General features: G+C 40.9%; 1 pseudogene; it reads left to right on the top strand.

The window, feature by feature from the left end:
• The first annotated feature begins 948 nt into the window (after positions 1 to 948).
• Positions 949 to 2,529, top strand: LOC142455405 (SET domain-containing protein 4 pseudogene; annotated as a pseudogene).
• Positions 2,530 to 19,608: the final 17,079 nt, after the last annotated feature.

Raw genomic sequence — 19,608 nt, 5'->3', positions numbered from 1 at the left:
GAGCAGGTAATAATAAATAAGTCTATCATTAAATAGTATGGGAATTCTTGCAAGAAAATCTCCCCAATATCATAAACAAGGAGGAGATAACCATCCAGGGAGCACAGAGAACACCAAATAGATTAACTCCCCCTCCCCCCAGAAACGTATCAAGACATACAGTAATCACATTATTCAACTTCAAGGATAGTTGTATAGGAGCATTCAAAGAATTGGAGAGTTCAAAGGAGAGAATTCTGACAGCAGCTAGAAGGAAAAAGCAGTCATATATAAAGGTAAACTGACAAGAATGAGCTCAAACCTTTCCGCAGAAACCAAGCCAGAAAAAGAAATTGGAGCGATAGATTCAGAAATTGAACGACAACCACTACAAGCAAATAATCCTTTATCCATCAAATCTTTCCATCAAATTTGAAGGAGAAATAAAAGTTGTCTTAAACAAGGAAATATTTAGAGAATTCATAAATACAAAACCAACATTATAAAAATTACTATCCAGTTCCTTATGGACAGAAAACCAGCAACCACAGCATTCAAACATGCGATCAAAGCAGGATGCACCACCACTGAGAACACAAACAATGGAAAGAGTGCTCCAAACATTTGGGGAAACAAAGACACGAATAAATTACACACACACACACCACCCCATAAGAGGGGGAGTTGGGAAATAGCAAGCACAAATAATGTGAGATGACAGGGACTAATCTACATTTAATTATACTAAGGCACCAATAAAAAGACAAGTAACAGACTGGATTGCACAACAAGATCCATCCATCTGGGGCCTTCAAGAGACAAATCTCAAAGTCTCAGAGAAAAATAGATGGAGAGTCACAGGACGGTGAAAAATTAAACAAGCTACTGGCAATAAAAAAAAAGAAGGGGTGGCAATGTTAATCTCTGACAAAGTAGATTTCAAAGTACACAACATAATGAGAGACAAAAATGGGCATTACAACTCAGAAGAAAGGGTGCAAATGCAGCGGCCATGCAGCAGAGAAAGAGGGTGTCCATCTATTGGTCAAGGACTTGGGCCCAGGAACTTGGAGGTCAGGAGGCAGGTTTAATGGCACTAGGTCGCTTCAGCTAAAGTCTGTGCTTTAGCCCGCATTCCTCTTGGGCGTTCTGCTTGGTTTCCACGTGCTCGGGCCGCCTACTGCTGCTGCTCTCAAGGAGGAGGGATCGTGACCCTGACCGCGGTGATAGCCACTGTTCAGAATTTATAGCACTGAAGAAGTGGCCGGAGGATAGGAAGTTTGAAGTCCCAAATTTAACGCCTGTTAGTTTTCCAGGCGCTGGCAAAAGGGTTGATGAGCAAAACATCCCTGCAGGTGGGGCAGATGACTATTTCTGTGCCTGCTCACTACGGACAGGATTAGAAGCGATTTGGGGGCGTACATTACGAAAAGTCGCATGGATCGAGGTCAGGTGGAAACCGCCTCTGTCTCTTCTGCTGGCTCTCTGCACTTTCCTAATTTCTGAAAAGCATGCTGGGGACCCGTCTCCCTGGAAGCTTTACCTGGACACGCAACCTGAAGCTTACACTTGCTCTGTTTGGAACTGGGAGTGGTGAATCTTCTCCCCCGGCCTTTAATAACAAAGGCTTGAGAGCAGAGGGACCCACGTTGGGGGATGTTTTAGGTCCTCCAGAGACTTTTTCCCTCCCTGCAGCATCTCTTCTCCGAGGCAGTTGAGAGCATCTACACTTCCAGCGTCGTCCTGTGGGCCTGGTGCACGGTCTACACAGAGCCAGCCACAGGTGCCCTTGCCCAGTTCCTGGACCTGCTGGACCACAGTCCGGAAGCTCAGGTAGAAGCGGCATTTAATGAGGAAACACACTTTTATGAAAATCGAGCAGCTCCCAATTGTAGGAAACATGAAGAGGTGTTCATCTGATATGGCCCCCACAACAATCACCACATGCTCCTGGCATATGGATTTGTTTTCCCCATAATCCTCATGCCTGTGAATATGTCTCATGAGATATACTGGTTAAGTATCTCCCTTCAACAGATATGCAGATGAGCAAGATTTCCATTTTGAAGGACCATCGCTTTCTAGAGAATTTCACATTTGGATGGGGGGTCGCTCACAACTTTCATATTGTTCAGTCTGGAAGCTGGAGAATTTGCATGCTGGAAAAAAGTACTTCTTGGTGAAATAATTTCAGATAAAAAAGAGACCGGCAAGTTTGGACATAATCCAGAAAATATGCTCTTGTTTTATAAAGGACTCTAACACTATGTTTCACATGAAGGGTGAAGAAGCTGCTTGGATTAACCAACTGACTTTGGTAAAAAAATTTTGGACCAAAGAACTAAAGATTCTCTTGGCCTTAGTCACCATTCTTGGCAGTTTGATAGAGCTCATGATTCCCACGTATGGTGTGTGTGTGTTGTGTGTGTGTGTGTCCTTAAGTAATGTGAGCATTTTTAACCACTGTCTAATGAATGAAATTTATTTTATGTAGGGGGAGGTCGAAAAGAAAGAATGGAATTACATAATTTACAGACCAAGAACACATAACCATAATAAACATGTGCGGGCCAAAGGAACGACTCTCAAAATTCATTACACAAATTCTCAAAGAGATGAAAAGAGAAATCAGCAGATCAATAATAATACTAAGTGACTTCAAGATACCACTCTCAGAGAAAGATAGATCAACAGGTAAGAAACACAGTAAAGAAACAAAAGAGCTGAACAACACAATCTAACAACTAGAAGTCCTAGATATTTACAGAGCTCTCCAAACAACAGTGAAAACAAATGCACATTCTCTGCAAGACACATGGCTCACATTCTAAAGAGACAACATCAGGGGCCATAAAGCAAACCTGAGCACATTCAAACACACAGAGAACATTCAAACCATCTGTTCTGACCACAGTGCCATAAAACTGGAAATCTACAATAGAAAGAACTAATGAGCAAAGACCAACTCTTGGAAACACAACAACACACTATTCAAGCAAGATTCGGTAATAGCCCAAATAAATGAAATTAGGAAGTTTCTAGAAACTAATGAGAATGATAGCACAACATACAAAAACCAGTGTGACAGAACAAAAGTAGTTATCAGCGGCTGCTTTGTAACAATTAATGCACACATGATAAAAGAGAGAGAATCATGTTCAAAACCTCAACACAACTTTAACATCAAGAAGAGAGCCAACAGCCCAAGCCTTCCAAAAGTAAAACAAAAGAAACCATAAATATTGTAAAAGAAATGAATGAACCAGAAACAGAAAAACAATGGAAAAAATCAATAAGGCAAAAAGTTGATTCTTTAAAACAGGGGTGTCAAAGTCGATTAAAACGCAGGCCATTTGGTGCAACAGGCAAGAGTCAGGCGGGCCACATCACATTCACAAATTTTGTTACATTTAGATTTTGAAATGACTATTCAGGAATATGGATATGATAATTAAATACTATATAATTGCTTTTATTTAAACATTCATTTTATTAAATGTATTTATAAAACTAAAATTATTCTTTTTTACCCAAAACATACCAGCGCTTTCCTCCTACTAGTTTTCACTTACCACTTATGTTGGGACCAGGAAATATAATAAGGTCATCAAGATAGTTCCAAACTAAAAAAAGCCCTTGTCCAGATGGCTTCTCAAAATTCTAGAAGGCCTCAGACTAGAACTGACACCAATTCTACACAAAATCTTCCAGAATATTGAAAAAGACAGCATGCTCTCAAAGTCATTCTAGGAAGCCAGCATAACTCTGATACCCAAACCCCACATGGACAGAGAACCACAGACTGATATCCCTCATAGACACAGATGCAAACATTCTCAACAAAATCTTGGCCAACAGAATTCAACAACATTAAAAAAAAATCATGACAAAGTAGGATTCATACCAGAGATGCAGGAATGGTGTGTTAGCCTGGGTTGACAAATTCATAGACACTCACATGTGTGTAAGAGAGACGTTTATATCAAAGAGCAATTGTACAGTAAGCAAACATCTCGGCCCTGTCCAGATCAAGTCCGTAAGTTCAATATTACCCCATATGCCGATACTAATCCATAAATTCCTCGTTAGACTCACACAGCCATATAATGACACCAAATGCAGGAAGATCACAGGCCAGTGGGTGGAAAGTTTTGTAGATCTAGTGGTGGTGGAAGCATTTCAGCACTGGCGTGGGTCTCCATGTGGCTCCTTCAGGTCCAGGGCTCTGGCGCTATCAGCATAAGTCAATCTGGTTTGTCAAAAAGAATCTCTAATGAGGAGTCAAGTGAAGTGAGTGTGCCTGGCCTACTGTGAGCTATTTATCTCCTTTGGCCTCCAAATTAGGTCCTTAAGCAGCAAGCTGATTGACAGGTTTGACTCCACCCATTCACAAGTTGACAGGAGATTATATAACTATGATATTAGAAAAATTTAATGTAATCCACCACATAAACAAAAATGCATAAGAACCATATGATTATATTGACTAATTCAGAAAAGCATTTGACAATATCCAACACCATTCTTAATAAAAGTTCTCAAGATAACTAGGAATAAACCAAAAAAACAAAAGACCTGTACAAAGAAAGCAACAGAAGATTATTACAAGAGGATTAGAAAGGAAAATTGTTAACAAAATAAAGGCCATATATGCAGAACCAATAGCCAATATTACTCTCACTCGAGAAAGCTGAAAACATTTCCACTGAATAAGGGTACTCTTATTCAACACTGGGCTGGAAGTCCTAGCCAGTACCTTAAGACGATGTCAATAAATCAAGAAAGTACAACTGGGCAAAGAAGAATGAAACATCCTGAGGTGTCTACAGTAGAATTGCTGGAAACAATACAGGAGTTTAGTAGAGTAGCAGGATACACGATTAACAAGCAGAAATATATTAGATTCTTTTATACCAGTGATCAGAATATAGAAGAAGACAATACCATTCACAATAGCTACACCAAAGCTGATGTACCAAGGAGTAAACCTAACACACACACACACACACACACACACACACACACACACCCCAAAAAGAGCCATACAAAGAAAACTACAGAATATTTCTACAAGAAACCAAAAAGGAGCTTCACAAATGGAGGCCTATCCTGTGTTTATGGATCATAAGACTAAATATTGTGAACATGCAACACAACCTAAGGCAATCTACAAATTCTGTGAAACTCTGATCAACACCATTCTTTAAAGAAATGAAGAAACCAATTACCAACTTCATATGGAGAGGGAAGAAGCCCAGGAGAGGCAAAACACTCCTCAAAAAGAAGAACAAAGTAGGTGGTCTTGCAGTACCCTACTGAACAACCTACTACACAGCCACAGTTGTCAAAACAGAACGGTACTGGTATAATAAAAACCCAGAAATAAAAACATCTGCATACAGACAACTGGTTTTTTCAAAGGCCCAATAAGCAAGAAATGGGATAGAGATGCCCTCTTCAATAAATGGTGCTAGAAATACTGGGTATACACTTGAAGAACAATAAAGCAAGACCTACAGCTCATCCCACTAACAAACACAAATCCAAGGTAGACCAAAGTTCCAAATGTAAAACCCAAAGCTATCAGGATCATCAATGAGAAAATTGGGACAAATCTAAGTGCCCTAATGCAGGGAAAATATGGGCTGTCAGGCCTAACAAAGGAAGCACACTCTATGGAAGACAAAACAGAGTGGGACCAATTAAAAATAAAATGCTTGTGTGCATTGAAAGGCTTCATTAAGAGTAAAATAAGAGCCCACAGATTGGGAAAATATATTTAGTCATGACTTATGGATAAAGGGCTATTGATGAAAATCTAAAGTACAATCCTACAACCAGAACAAAACTAACAACTTTCTGAGAAAGTGGGCAAAGGATATGAATAGATTACTCACAAAAAAATGTCACTTGTGTGGCTAATAAACACGCGAGAAAATGCTCCCATTCATTAGCCATCAAGGAAATGCAAGTCAAAATAACCATGAAATGCCACCAAATGCCCACAACTGTAGCCCAGTTTAAAAAATCTAGAACAACAAATGCTGGAGAGAGTGTCTTGAAATTGGAACCCTGATTCACAGCTGGTGGGCTTGTAAATGCATACAGGAACTGTGGAAAGTGATGTGGCGATTCCTAAAAGAGATGGCAATTAAAACACCATATGTCCCAGCAATACCATTCCTGGGCATATATACCCCAAAGAAACAAAGGACAGATAACAGATCACAAACAGAAGTATGCTTCCCCATTTCAGTGCAGCACAGTTCACGATAGCAAGAAGCCGGAAATAGCCTAAATTCCCATCAGTAGAAGATTGGATTTTAAAAACAAAAAAAAACAAACTCTGGTGTATATACACACATGGAATACTACGCATCCCTGAAAAATAGCAGTGAAACTATGAAACATCATAAAACATGGAGGGATCTGGAAAACATGCTGAGTGATGTAAGTTAATCACAAAAGGACAAGCGCTGTGTGAGTCCATGGCTATAGGAACACACAGCAGAATGGCACAAGCTCAGGCTTGTATCAGCTGGAATCAAATTGTCAAGGTGGGTGTGGGTGTAGGATGCTGTCTACTGAATGGCTGCCATGCAAAGCCATTACAAGGTTCCCCAGACAGGAGACAGCCCTAACAGAAGCATGAGGGATACTGATGCGAAAAACAAGTAAGGAGAGGGGAAAGGGAGAAAACACGTCTGGGGGGACACAAGTGCATGTCTGTTGGTAGAAAATGAGGGAGGACTCTGACCTCCCTCTTTGGGGGGAAAAATAACAGAAAATACTTTGGGAGCCTCTAGAATGTGGAGTGTCCCTGGCGGTATGCACTGAATGAGCCATCTAATGGGTCACCTGGCTTCTGGGTGCATCCTGGGAACCCAGGCCAGGTACTACTGAATGCTGGGACACTGAATCTTGGATCTTCAAGGTGGACAGCATGCTACAGAGTGTGAATCAGTGAGATCCAATGCAGAATATACACTGGTTGAACTAGATTCTACATCAAACACACGTGCTACCTGAGGACTTAAGTCAGAAAATACATGATGTCTGAGGAAGCATAAGACAGCTGGACCAAGATTGTTGCACTGCTGGTCGGTGGACAAACTGGGTCTTGCTACATCAATACCCTATATTTTGTACTAAGGTGCGTATTATTCTGGCAAACCTGTGATGGACTTTCTCAGTGAGTATTATTGTAGAATATCCCTGACAATTAACTCCCATTACTTGTGTAAACAGTGTCCGGCTATGAAAAGGTCAATTCTGTAAAAGTGAATAATTCAGGTACTGCGATATGGAGTTAGCCTACATTGGCTCAATATCCCTCTCTCAACAGGGGCTTAAAAATTAGTACCAGCAGGTAATCAAAGACAATATGGATGGAAGATCACTGTGCCTGGGGAGGCTGATCTGTAAGACTCTCCCATCAATTAACAAGGCAGTTTTGAAAGGGAGCCAAGGGCAGATAAAAAAACAACACCACCATATAACAACATAGATGCAGGAATGGATTTTGGACTCACACTAAATCATAGTTCCAACTTAAAAATAATTAGTTCTTATGTCATTGCTCTTCTTAATACTTGCCCTCAGGAAGGGAACACAGAAAATACGGGCACCATAGCAAAATGTGGTGAAGAAATTTGATGATGCCCGGTGATCAGATAAAATAACATCTGGGATCTTCAAGGCTTCTCTTCAAAGAAGCAGCCAGCTAAGTGAGATGTCAACCAAGTCCACATGGAAGAAGCACACCTTCATTAGTCACTGAAGTATTACACATCATATCATACAAGTCGCAGAAGGGAAGAGTGTCAGAGCCTAGAGTGTGAGGATCCAGTTTGCAGAAGGCTATGATTGACAGTGGGATCCCAAGATACATTTGGGGGAAGTCCAAATAAAATAAACCTCTAGTGCTCTCCCTCTATTCATAGTAAAGGCTGGAGGAAAGCGGTTACTAAACAGAGTACATTGGAGAGATGAGAACAAAGATCACACGGATGAGACTGACTTGAGTGGTCAACCCTTGTCAGCTGATGGTTCCTCTGAAGCACTCTGGGCCTGATCTAGTTTTAAACATTTTCTGTATTTTTATGTGTTTATTTGTTCATAATAGGGTTTATTTCAGATATGTCATGTAATTGGGGTCACCCACTTGAATTTGTGTTATATGTTTTCCTGACTTTTGATGTATGAAACCCAGGATTAACGGACTTATAGGGACAGCAAGTAGAATAGGGATTTCTGGTGGTAGAAGTGAGGGTGGTGGTGGGGGCGGTACAGTGGTGGTTGTGGTGGTGGTAAAATGAAGACAATGTCTTGGAGTTCAGGAAGGAAAAAAATGCTTCAAAACTGATTATGGTGACAATTGTACAACACTGCTTGATGTGATTGAACTATGGAATGATATATGTATTAACTCCAAATTAAAAAATAAAAGGTAAAAAAGAATGAAATGTGAAAATATGATTATATGAATAAAGAAAAAAGTAGTTAAAAAACTGGGAAAGAAAAAAAGATCAAAGTGGATGTCAGAAGAGACTGACACTTGCTCTTAAACAGAGCAGTTAAAAGACAGGGAAGTAATGATAAAAAAAGAATTAAACAGAAATTTTCCAAATAAACTTGAGAACACAATATAATGAAACAATGTAAAATACATACTGAAATATATAATGAAATAAGCACAAAAAAATTGGAGTGAGAAAACCAAAGGGGAAAAACATGCTCCGCATAACATGCTGGAAGAACTGAAAGAAAACTTGGAACTCTGAGTCGAAATGTTGACGGATTGTATAGGTTAAATGCAGCTCTGGTGGAGTAGTGATTATGAGTTAGGCTACTAACCTCAAGGTCAGCAGTTCAAAAACCCTAGTCACTTTATAAGAGACAAATGGGGCTTTCTACTCCCATAAAGAATCGCAGTCTCAGAAACTCACAGGGCCGTTGTACCCTGTCCTATAAGATTACTATGAGTCAGAATTGACTAAATGGAAGTGAAGTGATTTTTTTTCGTTTTTTGGGGTTTTTTAAAACTAAAAGTTAAATATTTCATTACATTAAAAGCAAACAGGAAAATACATACTCACTGTATCAAAAAAGTAATGATTAATACCAAATCATTTCAACAAGTAATGTATGATTAAGAACTTTTGAAATTGAAAGAACATGGCACAGCTGTACTGAGGCACTAGTAGAAATCAGTTTCCAGAACTGATGGAATGACCATTGGAATACCAACAGAGATCGTGCTTGAAGCACTCAGTATTCCATGTCAAGGAATTTGGAAGGTAGCTACTAGGTTAATCGATTAGAAGAGATCCATATTTGTGTACATGCAAAAAATGTAGCTGGAAAAATACAGAAATTATCAAACAATTTCATTGATGTTGTGTACAAGTAAACTTTTGCAGAAAATAACTCAGAAACGGTCGCAACAGAATATTAAATTTCCAGCCATGTATTGTAGGGATAGGTAAGAAATGTAATGCTGATTCAGACGAGGACATGGAATGAGGACATTGATGATGTCAGAGCGATCTTGACTGAAAGCATGAAACACATAAAAAATGTTTGCTTTTGTTGTATTGTCTATCAACAGGCATTGACTGTGTGGATCATGACAAACTATGAATAATATTGAAAGATATAGAAATTCCAATCCACTAATTTATGCTCCAGCAGAACTTGCAATCTGTAGATGACACAAATTTTCTTGCTAAAAGGGAGGAGGACTTGAGGCACTGTCTGTACCAAAGATAAAAAACTAACATCGTCAATTCTTACCCTTCTTTATAAAGAAAACAGAAATCCTCAGGTTTAGGTTAATAGGTGGTACCATGATAAACAGAGAGAATACTGAAGTTGCCAAAGATATCCTTTTACTTGGATCCACGAATATCAAGGGTTGCAGTCTGCAATATCGATTACAACTCAATGTAAACAAAACCTAAATCCTCACAACTGAACCAATGGGTAACGCCATGATAGACATAAAAAGATTAAATGAAGTTGTCAAGGATTTCATCTTGATTGAATTCACAGTCAATGCTCACGGAAGCCGCAATCAAGAGATCAATTGACACATTACATCGAACGCATTGAGGACTAAGGCATTCCTGACCTAAAACCATGGTATTTTCAATTGCCTCTTATGCATGTGAAATTTGGACAGTGAACTCACAATGAACTCAATAGTACCTAACAAGAATAATAACCATTGATTATTGTAATCAATGGTCATGAAAGTGGCAGCTGAGAACTCAAAGAATGTATTGCACCGGGTAAACCTGTTGCTAAAGACTTCTGTAAAATGTCTAAGAGAAAAGCTGTATGGAGCTCTGGCGGTGTAGTGGTTCTGCGTTGAGCTGTGATCCCCATGGTTGGCGGCTCAAAATCACCAGCAGCTCCTCAGGAGAAAGATTGAGCTTTCGAACATGTGCAGTCTCAGAAATCCATGAGGGTGAATATTAATCAGTGTTGACTAGATGCCAATGAGTGTGAGAGTAAAGCAAAGTTGCAGCTTGAAAAATTAAAATGCACTTGTCTCAGGTCTTGGTATTTTTAATTATCTAATGCACATGAAAACTGGATCCTGAATAAGGAAGTCAGAAGAAAGATTGATGCATTTGAATTTTGGTACTGGTAAAGATGATTGAAAATGCCAGGACTGCCTGAAGGGAAAACAAATCTATCTTAGAAGAAATATAGCCAGAACTTCCTTTAGAAGGCAGGACAATGAGAGTTCTCATGTACTTTGGCCTTGTCCGGAGAAACTAGTCCCTGTAAAATGACATCATGCTTAGGAAAGATGGCTTAACACAGTAGCTGAAATAATAGGCTCACTCATAACAACAACTGTGGGGATGGCCGAGCATGAGGTAGTGTTTCCTTTTGTGGTTCACAGGGTCACTCAGAGTTGGAATCAATTTGAGTACACTTACCAGCCACAACAGTCCCCGTGTTTATAAAGAGAAAAGACCCTGTGTGTATCCTCTCCTTCATCCATAATTTTACATTTAGTCACTATGTAAATTGTCTTCCCAGTTCCTGATATTAATATGCCATCTGCTTCCTCCTGGGACTCTAAGAGATAATGACAAAATTCAGTTTACATATTGATTGTCAGGTGCCCAGATGATGAACGTAGGTTGCAAATCCAGTGCTACTGATCCTGCTGAAGAAAAAAAAATCAAAATTCCATAGGAGGAACCTAAAACTAAGACCTTGCCATAACAAACTCATTCATTTGTAATGATGAACTTCATCGAGGTATATCATATATAAGACTCCAGGTTTTTTTCTCTTAGTAGATCTATTGCCCAACATCATACTTGTTTTCTTATCAACAATTTTCTGTTTGAGGATCCTCCCACCAGTTTCTCTGACATATCCAAATGCAACTAAATCCCAATGCCAAACTACCACTCAACTCTCCTCGAGGAAGCATCCAACTTACTGTTGAGCGCATCTTAAGAGTTTGCCTCATTCGAAGACAATTTTGCGCTTGCTGCTATCTCAGTCCCGTGGATAAAGTACCTTGAGCATTGCACCATGATGATGCTCCACAGCAGTTGCACGGAGTTGATTTCAATTCACAACAACCCCATGGGTGTCAGTGTACAGCTGTGCTCCACAGGATTCTCACTCGCTGATTTTTAGGAATTTCTTGGTTTGGGGAGGCCATTTTTTCCCCAGACACCTCTAGATAGACTCCAAACCCCTTCCTTTCACTTAGCAAACAAGCACATGAACTAGTTGCATCACCAAAAGCCTCTGTTGTAGTCATTAAATGTCAGGGGACTTCCAAAAAATTCTAACCAATGCTTTTAAAATCGGAATTTATTCTTGGAATTCCTCATGCAAGAAAAAAAACAACAACTATTGTTTAAAGACAATTTTTAAATCATAAGCTTTGTGGCATGGCATGTAAAATTACACACCGGGTAGAATCGCTACTGAAATCACTTTGTGTCCCAACTATTCATTTGTCAGGTTCTTCTTTGGCCTTAGCATTCCTTTCAGGATACACTATTTCCCACTTTTCTCAGGGAAAACAAAACTGCAAAATAGAAATGGAAAACCATGTCAGAAAAACAGTACAAAAAATGATAAAGGCCTGGCACTTGAGCCAAATAATTTGCTTTATCGTCCCCTCAGGTGGAAGCATAGAACACACAACTCATCCAGGTCTTCTATTTTCTGGAGCAATTTGCTTTTCATTTTTTGTTTTATAGGGGCACATAATCGACTCAGTGACAGGAAGGAAAGGTGAGAGGCATAAAGCCCTTAGCCTGATCACACAAAAAAAGGAAAACCAAAATGTCTAATGAGCTGTGTGCACTATAGATAAAACAATTTAAAAATAAATAGCAACCATTCTGCTGGTAATTTAAAAGCACTTTTTCTGGTCCAGTATCAACTGTGCTATCAGATGGTTGAATAAAGCATCAGTCTCCACACTCTCAACACATTCCACAGCCATTACTGTTAGCAGTAATGAGTGCCCGGAGCCTGAGATTCAGTGCAAACTGATTGTGAGATCCGATAAGGAACAAAGGACAGAGAAACCGCAGTGGTGACTTCGGTGGGTACTAGACACATTTACAAATTAAAAGCCATGATTTTTATTTCCTCACTCCTCATCTAAACACACAAGTGACCCTTATATTAGCTTCTTAGAAAGAACTGGGGTTCCAAATTAACCAGATAAAAAATTTGAATGAATATGTAAACCCATATCTATAAGAGAACCATATCTTAGCATCGCACCAAAATATTCAAGTTAGGAATAAAGTTAGCAGTAATCAGAAAAACCAAAACAAATCGGACTGCTATCAAGTCATTTCCAACTCACACAGACCCTACACAAGCTTTTTGAGAGTAAATATTTACAGGAGCAAACATCCCCATGGCTTTCCTGTGGGGACCGGTGAGTTTGAATTTCTGATCTTGGGGTTAAGCAGTCCAAGGCGTGGTCCACCCTGCCACCAGGGCTCAGTAGCAGCACCTATTCTAAAAGGCAGAGGCCAAAGTAGTTTTAATGCACAAGGAATCGTTTGTACTCAGGAAGGGTGGGGTGGGAGGAATGATGTGAAAACATTATTCTGTTTAATCAGAATGCTAAATTTTGGTAAATAGAATTTAATTTTTAAATTCTGACTGTGATTTAGAAGGTCGATTTAGCACCCACCCCTCAAAGTATTAATTGTTCATTAAAACTCATTTTACCACTGCCATGTCTTTTGCGATATGCTAGGTGCTAGAGAGTTAGGTCACTATATTCTTATTCCTGTACTTATTCCATTCAGAGGCAAGGCAAAGAAAAGATGAGAAAATTAAAATTCTCATTTACAGACATAGCTTGATTTCCAACTTAACTGTCCTCGTATTTATTTTTCATACAAATACCTACCTACCTACGTTTTTGAAAACATAATTGTCTTTCATTTCATCCTGAATTAATTTGGGGTAATCTTACAATGCAGCCTGTATTTTGAAAGAAAAAAAATGCAAGGAATTCTTCCCTGTGCTCCTTTCAGACAAGAAGATAATTCACATTCTTGAGAAAGTTCTGCATTTTTTTTCTTCTCTTGCCACAGATATTACCGTTATAACAACTTCTAATTACTTTGCCCTGTGAAAGATGAGACTGCACTGCTCAAAGCAGACTCTCTTTGTTCTGGGTCTGCTGTCATGAATTTCTTTCTGTTCGCATTTATAAAGAAGAGCAAATAGATTCTAATTAAATCCTATATTTTTCAGATAACTCAATTGAGTAAACTGACAAAGATGTTATCAGTAGGCCTTGTGATCGTGTTTGATCAGGTTCTTTCCAAAGCTACATAATTTCTCATAAACCCATCCTGAATGGTACAGTTCAGAGAACCCTGGAACTATTCTTGTTAGAATCCATGTGGGAAGGGAAGACAGGGCATACATAGAGAGTCGTATTTGAGGGGATCCTAAAACTCATCATTGTGATCTTGAATAGCTTATTTTAAAGTGTGTGTGTGTGTGTGTGTGTGTGTGTGTGTGTGTGTGTAGGGGGAAACATGTGTGATAAGTTTAGGGTAGCAATTAGGCAAATAGGAGCATGTGGGCAGAGATTAATCAGGTCACAGCTTGATTGGAGTGCAACCGAGATAAATAATTTTTGCAGTTGGCATCGCTTCTCTCTTCCTCCCTTGTAATCAGACGAGCTTGCTGCTGCTTCAGCTAGTTCTTTGCCTCAACACTGTGCTGCACTACCTGTATGCCAGGCCAACCCATGGATCATGTCACTAGAGCTTGAGGCTGCTTCGAGACCTGCTTTGCCATGCTGCTGATGTGTCCATCGCTTAAGCTTGAAGCTGGTGCAGTGTCCTTGTGCATCTCTTGGGTTTGAAATCAAATTGGGGCCTTCTTAGCTAAGCTCTTGTGCTACTGACTGTTGCTGACCCACCCTGCTGTATGGTGCCAATGGGCCGACTTTGCCTGCCTTGCCTGAGGGAAGACTCCATTATCTGCTTCCTTGACCTTAGTTCAGCAGCCCACGTGAGTTTATAAACCCTCAGTATATTAACTGAGCCCACATGAGTTAATAGACCTTCAGTATATTAACTGTTCCACAAAAGTGAGTTGAACTAGCCCTCTGTACTGTTGATTTGCGTGTACTGATTATCTGTTATATTCCTTCTCACTGTGTGTGTGTGTGTGCGTGTGTGTGTGCGTGTGTGTGCGTGTGTGTGCGTGTGTGCGCGTGCGTGTGTGTGTGTGTGCGTGTGTGTGTGTGTGTATCAGAAGTGTCCTGGTTGTGTTTCTCTAAAAACCCTGCTTAACACAATCGGTACCAGGAGTGTTTCTGGAGAAACAAGATCATAAACATAGGTTTCCTGAATTGGTTCTCCAATGCGATTAGGCCTAACAGCTCTGAGAACGCTGGCTCTGCCCAAACAGGCATGGGCAAGTCTTCCACTATTATTAGGAAGGGTGGTGTTGTCCATGGTGTGAAGTCACAAAGCTAATATCCATAATATCACCACCAATAGATGAAGTGCTGGTGAGAGGAGAGGCTCTGGGTGATCATGTGTTTGATATTTTCCGGCAGTTTTGTCAGGATGAGAAGTATAAGGAATCTGGTTAGCCAGTCTTCCTTACAACAGAAAATGTGATCAAGGAGCGAGATGATCTCAGAGCCTCGGAAGCACACCTTAAGTGCCAAATAAAAGCCCTATAATGCCTCTGCATTGCCACAAAGGGGAGCCTTCTCTCTTCTAGTAATAGAGCTGACGTTGCTGAAAAAACAAATCCAGAATCTCATCACACGAGTAGCTGAATTACAGCATCAGCTGAATTGTAGGTCTACAACAGTGTCTGATCTCAAAGTAAAGGCATTAATTGAACAGACATGGGCCCATGAAAAGTGGGATAGGAACATATGGGCTGAGGATCCAGAAGAGGAGGATATTGAGCCCCTAGAGTCTATTGAATCACCCCAGTCAATAGATCCATCCCTCCCACCTAAGAAGATTAATCCACTAGGAGTAAAACAACTCACACTAGAGCAGACAAACTAACTGTGCATTCTGAAATACCAAGTGGGGATGAATCTGGAGCATTTCCTGAGGGACATGCCTTATAAGATATTGCTGAAAGGCCCCCAGGAAATACCCCTGTCAACCATTATTCCCTCTAGACCTGTAAGTAGAATTAAGTCTCATAAGGTTCCTAAGGGTGGGGTGCAGATGACTCAGAAAGAAGTACACTACACTCAAAATGATCATCTCAAGTTTTCTAATACTGGAAGCCTGGGGATAGGAATGGTTACTAAGGGTGTGGGACACTAGTACAAGGAACGTAACATTAGACCAGTTAGAGTTCCTGGATACGGGCTCCCTAAGCACAGATTCTTCAATGTCTCAACAAGAGAGGTTAAGAGAGGATCTTATAGCTTATCTTGTTTGTTCATTGAAGCATGGGCTGCCAGATGGCCTTTATAAGACCAACTTGTGGTATCTGACCTACCTTAGTACACTGTAGAAGATGGCATGCCCTGCCCCAATCATTCTCAAAGCATTTGCTCTCCACTTAAGCCCTTTGAATCAGGTCCTCTTTTTTTTTTTTTACCTTTTTTTTTCTTTTCCCCCTCCCTACCCTCTCCCCCCTCCCTCATGTGCCCTTGGTAATGGATGTGCTTTATACAATTGATGTATGTATATGTATGGATTGTGATAAGAGTTGTATGAGTCCCTAATAAAATGTAAAAAAATAAAAGAGGAGAAAAAAATGATTAGGGCAAAGAATGTACAGATGTGCTTTATAAAATTGATGTATGTATATGTATGGACTGTGATGAGAGTTGTATGAGCCCCTAATAAATTGTTTTTTTTAAAAAAAGAAGATGGCATCCAAAAGCTTAGGGAAATTGGGATGTTAGAATGGATCTATCAGGATATTCCCATAGACCCCAAAAGGGGGTATCCTGAGGACATACTCTTCACCACAACCATAAGGAACACGTTTGTGAAGGGGGCCTCAGTATCTCTTAGTCATGGTGACCCTAGGAGTGAAACACTTGGGAAACCTATTAAATATTTACATGCGCTATACAGCAGAAGAATGTAACCACAGGGGACCAGCAGTTCAAGTCAAATCACCAGACGAGAGAGTCACAACCCCTCAATCTGTTCTCAGACCTGAGCCAGTTTACAGACCCACAATTCCTGGAATGAGGGGAAGGTCGGGTCCCTTTAAAGAAAGACCCTGGTGTATCTCCAAATGTCCATACTGTTAGTCTTTCTTCTAACCTTCCCAAAAGGACCTGCAGCCTTTCACAAGACTGGGTGTTCATTGGGGGAAAGGAAATAATCAAACTTTTCAGGGATTACTTCACACTAGCTCTGAATTGACACTAATTCCAGGAGACCCCAAACGTTTTGCAGGTCCACCAGTGTGAGGAGGGCATGTGGAGGCCAGGTTGCTAATGGGGTTTTAACTCAGGTGTATTGCACAGTGGATCCACTGGACCCCCCAAAACTTATCCTGTCGTTATTTCCCCAGTTCCAGAATACATCATTGCAATAGACATATTTAGTAACTGGAAGAACCCCTATATTTCACCCAGGATCCAATGGAAGAGGGCTATTATGGTATGAAAGGCTAAGTGAACACCATTAGAATTGGCAGTGCCTAGAAAAAAATAGTAAACCAAGAGCAACACTGCATTCCTGAAGGGAATCAAGGACTAGAAGTATGCAGGAGTGGTTGCTTCCTATCGCATCCTTGTTTAACTCACCTATTTGACCTACAAAGTAATAATAAGAAAAACCCAGATGGAACTTGGTGAACTATGGTGGTGTCTCTCATTGCTAAAGCAAATTAATACTTTGCCTGGTAATTGGTGTGCAGCTGTTGATATGTCCACTGCTTTCTTCTTAATACTTGTCTCAAAGGACCACTAGAAGCAGTTTACCTTCAGCTGGCAGAGACACCAATACACATTCACACCTCTTCCCCAGGGATACATTAGCTCTTCTCCCCTATGTCATGATTTATTCTGATTGCCCGTATCTTCCACAAAATGTCACACTGGTCCATTATATGATGACATTATGCTGATTGGACCCATTAAGGAAGATATATCAAAGACTCTAGATTCATTGGTGCAACATCTGCATGAAAGGTGGTGGGAAATCTACCCAATGAAGATTAAGGCTCCCTCCACCTCAGAAAAATGTGCAGGGGTCCAGTGGCATGGGGCATGTAGAGACATTCCTGCTAAAGTGAAGGATAAACTACTGCATCTACTCCCCCGCACTCTCCTCCCAACAACAGTTAAACGGGATACACAACATCTAGTGGGCCTCTTTGGATTTTGGAGGCAACATATCCCTCGTTTGAGTGTGCTACACTGACCTATTTATCAGTGAAACAAAATGTCACCAATTCTGAGTGGGGCCCAGGAGAAGAAAAGGCTCTGCAACAGGTTCAGGCTGCCATGCAAGCTGCTTTGCCACTGGGACCATATGATCCAGCTGATCCATTGGTGCTAGAGGTGTCAGTAGTAGATAGAGATGCAGTGGGGGGTCTTTGGCAGGCCTCTCGGTGAATTACAGTGTAGACCCTTGGAATTCTGGAATAAAGTCCTGCCATTCTCTGCAGACAACTACTATACAAAACAGCTATTGGCCTGTTACTGGGCCTTGGTGGAGACTGAACACATCACCATGGGCCACTGTGTTAGTCTGGGTAGACTAGAGAAACGCATTTTATAGACAATCATATTTTATAAGGGAGAGTTTTACATAAAGGATAAGTGTACATTAAGAAAGCATCCCAACAAGCCACTGCTGTCCAAGCCCGTAAGTCCGACATTAGCCCCTATACCTAACACTGTTCTACAAAGACCTCCTCAATCTCATAAGACACAAGCAGTGACGCCAACTGCAAGAGGAAAGCTGAATCAGTGAGTGAGTAAGCATTTCAACCCTGGCAGGGGTCTCCACATGGCTGCTCCAGCACCCAGGGCTTCATCAGAGTAGGCCCATGTGGCTTCTCCTCAGGAATGTCTTACAGGAAGTGAGCCTTGCCAGCTGAGGCAGAAAACTAGCTAAGGTAGCCACACACTGGCCTGACCACCAGAGAACAAGAGATCAGAATGGTGAGGTTCGCGAGCCATTTGTCTCTCTGTCCTTCAAGTAAACTGTCCTTCAATTAATCCTATGTATATTCACTGGCCAGGTTGGTACAATAAACCTTAACTATCACAGCCACCAAGACAAATAAGGCCTTAGCTGCCCATCATGAACTGGGTATTGTCTGACCCAGAGAGTCATGAAGTTGGACGTGCACAGCAACACTCCATCGTTAAATGGAAGTGGTGTATACGAGACTGAGCTAGAAGAGGGCCTGAAGGGACAAGTAAGCTTCATGAAAAAGTGGCCCAAATGCCCAAAGCCTCCACTCCGGTCACAGTACCTTCCTTCCCCCAGTTTGCACCTATGGCCTCCTGGGAAGTTCCTATGATAAGCTGACTGAGAAACAGAAAAGTCGTGCTTGGTTTATGGATGACAGCACAATATTCAGGTGCCACTTGTAAGTGGACAGCGGCAGCACTACAGCTCCTTTCTGGTATCTCCCTGAAGGATGGTGGTCAAGGGAAAGCATCCCAATGGGCAGAATTTTAAGCAGTTCACCTGGCCATTCAGTTTACCTGGAAGGAGAAATGGCCGGATGTGAGATTTTATAGGAATTCATGAGCTGTGGTAAATGGCTTGGCTGAATGATCAGGGAATTGAAAAGAACATGAATGGAAAATTGGTGACAAAGAGGTGTGGGGAAGAGATATGTGAACAGGCCTCTCTGAATGGACTAAGAAAATAGAGGTAATTTTGTCTCGTGTGAATGGTCACCAAAGGATTATCTGTGAAGAGGAGGATTTTAACAACCAAATGGATAAGATGACAAGCACCGTGGAGACTAATCCTTCCATTTCCTTCACCACTCCTTTTCATGGGCTCATGAACCAAGTGGACATGGTGGCAGGGATGGAGGTAATGCATGGGTGCAGAGCATGGACTCCCATTCACCAAGGCTGAGTTGGCCCCTGCCACTGCTGAGTGCCCCATCAGCCAGCAGCAG

This window comes from Tenrec ecaudatus, chromosome 8 (genome assembly GCF_050624435.1).
Source record: "Tenrec ecaudatus isolate mTenEca1 chromosome 8, mTenEca1.hap1, whole genome shotgun sequence".
NCBI lineage: Eukaryota > Metazoa > Chordata > Mammalia > Afrosoricida > Tenrecidae > Tenrec > Tenrec ecaudatus.
Note: the sequence above shows the minus strand (reverse complement) of the source record. Positions and strands in the feature narration are given on the sequence as shown.